Raw genomic sequence first — 3,292 nt, forward strand, 5'->3', positions numbered from 1 at the left:
AAAGTTATCAATGACCCAGGCTTACAACCACACCACCAACTACTCAAACTCACATAGCAAAAAGAACATTGCCACTTACATCCACCGCGGCATCCACCAACTAGTAAAGCACCCAAACTACACATTGACAACAAGTAACCAGAAAGCCTTCATCAATGAATATAAAGAAACATGGGAGACACCCATCCAGCTTGGAATGAAGGAGGCTACTCCAAGTTTACTCGCCAAAAAGATATGCATCTTCTTCAGCCAACGATCCTCAGCAGTAGCAGCCCAACCCTTCCTCCTACCGAAGATCGTAGACACAACCTGCAATGGTAGCTTTGCTCCTCTAACTTGAGGCTCATGAAGTGCTCGGTTATGTAATCAAGTCCAAAAATGTAAGCCGCCTAAGCTATCACACTTCTTGGATCATAGGGAAAATTATTCTTAAAACATGCATTATTCTGACATTTCTCACTCCCCCAAATCACTGTCGTAACCCCTACAACCACAAAACCTTTCATTTTATCAGGAAATTCATAATCCATACACACAATTCATCAACAGACCCCAAGTTCATATTTAAAGCCAAAGGAGCAATTAATCACCCCTAGGCATGTCTCGCCATCGGCAATGAATAAACAGATGATCAATGCTTCCACTAGCATCACATAACCTACACTTTTCATTACCAGTCCAACCATGTTTAAGTAGGTTATCCTTAATTCAAAATGTTATTCTTAAATGTTAACCAAATTAAATAATTTTAATAAACAACAGTCTCCAGAAAGGAAACTTGACCTATAACGCTTTCGACATCAAGTACATTGATTCAATTGTAAATTTACCTGAGAAAATTAAGAATCAAGATACATTTATCCTTCTCATCTGAAAGTGACACATCAACACACAACTCATGCAATTGTTGCCAGGCTAGCTCTAGATCTACTCTTAAATTTCCCCTAATCTTTATATTGTTCCAACCATTTCCAAAAACCTTATCCATGGTAATGTTCAGACTGATATTAACATTACCAAGCTTAGGAAACCTTACACAAAGTGTTTTTTACTACTAATCTAGACATCCTCCCACAGGTAGTGGTTGGAGTAGGCTTCTCGGTCGCCATGCCGACATTGAAGTGGCACCGCCCACTCGTCTGGTCGCGTCAATCTGACCGTCATCAATGTGGTGGAGTCACGTCCACTCTGAAGCGGTGATGACCGGCATGAATACGTGGCAACCGATTCGTGGTGAGAGGTTTTTTTTTGCCAGAAGGATTTTTGGGTGGGACCGGGGTAGCGGACACACGCGGCAGTGGTCTGGACGCCCGTAAAGCCCTCTGGTTGACCCACAAAGTCCTCTGATTTGCGGAAAATGGATGTCCGGACCAATGCGCCGGACCGCTGGGGTGCGTTGGATGGCAAACAACGTACGAACCGTTCGATCCGGATGATTACGGGCGGTTTGAGGGTCCGGGCTAGAGACGTCCTTGCATCATTTTGGCAGGGAGGTTTTCTATACGCAATCCGTGCTGAAATCTGAGATGGGCTCTAGGCCCATATTGCAATTTCTGAAAAATCTCTAAGGGCCCATGTGGGTTATATGGCACTAGGTGTGGTGGGAAGTTTAGTCCCACCCCGGAAGTGGAAGGAGAGTTGGAGTGGTTTATAAGGGTTTCTCTTCTACATGCTATTGGAGCTTGAGAAGAGAAGAGGCCCTCGCGCACTCCTCCTCCGCCGCCCGCCTCGCCACGCCACGCCACGCCTCGTCACGACGCGCCGCGGGTTGCGGGATTGAGCCGAGCCGAGCTCACACCTACGCGCTTATTTTTGCCAGTCACTAACGGAGAGTTTTCTGACAGCTGGGCCACGATCTGAGACGTCGGATCGTGGGCTGTCACAGACTCGGACGTGGGTCGAGCCCACGTCTCTCCACGCGGCTGCGCCTATAAGTATGCGGTGTCTCCTAACCCTAGCCACCACGAACAGATCACATCTGCTCACGCGCACGCCCACCGTCGTTCCTTTGCTGTTGCTGCCGCCGGTGACTCCATCCCGTCCGCCGCGTACACGGTCGACGGGAGAGCAGGTCTCCGAAACCACGCCCTTCTGGTTCCTGTACGGGTGAGGGGCGAATAGGTTTTTGGGCAGCGATTACGCGACTGCTCGCTTCCGATCGTCTACTTCCTTTACGTCCGCGTCGCCTTCATCATCACCATGTCCACCGACGCCGATCGTGCCGCCGCCGAGAAAGCTGAAGCCGGCAAGAAGGCCGCGGCCTCTGCGTGGCCTACTGGAGGGTATAACTCGTTTATCCCGCTCCTGATTATTTTCATATTAGCAGTACTAGCAGTATGTGTAGATTTGTCTACTGTTTGCTTAGTACATGCATGTTTAGATCAGAGTCAGTACGTCATCAACTTAGTCAATGCCATGCTAGTGATTTACTCATGGATTAATTTAATCGAAAAATTGCCTATTTACTCAACAATCCAAAAACCTATTATGTGTAGGAATTTCTCGGCAAGTGGCTTTGCCGCTGCACTGAAATCGGATAAGTTTACCGGTACATACTTCAAGCGTTGGCAGACTAAGACCACGTTATGGCTCACGGCTATGAACGTGTTCTGGGTCACCGGTGTCTCCACGGGAACGATTGCTCCTGAACAGGAGAAGGCGTTCAAGGAGGCTACCGTTGTGTTTCTCGGAGCAGTTCTTAGCGTGATCGGAGATAAACTGGTCAACGCATATTTACATGTGCATGTCGCCAAGGACTTGTGGGAGGCGCTCGAATCTAAATTCGGGGCCGCCGATGCAGGGAGCGAGATGTATATTATAGAGCAGTTCCATGATTACAAGATGGTTGAAAACCGTCCTGTATTGGAGCAGGCTCATGAGATAATATGCATTGTTAAGGAACTTGAGCTTCTCAAGTGCGAGTTACCGGGCAAGTTTGTCGCGGGCTGCATAATCGCTAAGCTCCCTAATTCCTGGAGGAACTTTGCCACCACTCTGAAACATCAGAGGCGTGAATTCTCTGTGGAGGATGTCATTGGCCATCTGAGTGTTGAGCAGAATTCGAGGGCAAAAGACTCGCACGGAAAAGGGGCCGAAGGGACTTCTGTTGCCAACATGGTGAACCAGAAGAACTTCAACTCCCACAAGCCCAAGGGAAAGAATGGTGTCCAACACAATACCGACTTTAAGAAGAAGGGTAAGAAGACCTTCAAGAAGAACAAGAAGGACGAGGGCTGCTTTACTTGTGGTTCGGTTGAACATTGGGCCAACAAGTGCCCAAACAAGTACAAGA

The sequence above is a fragment of the Triticum urartu genome, chromosome 5A, assembly GCF_056163025.1.
Source record: "Triticum urartu cultivar PI428250 chromosome 5A, HENAU_Tu73, whole genome shotgun sequence".
Classification (NCBI taxonomy): Eukaryota; Viridiplantae; Streptophyta; class Magnoliopsida; order Poales; family Poaceae; genus Triticum; species Triticum urartu.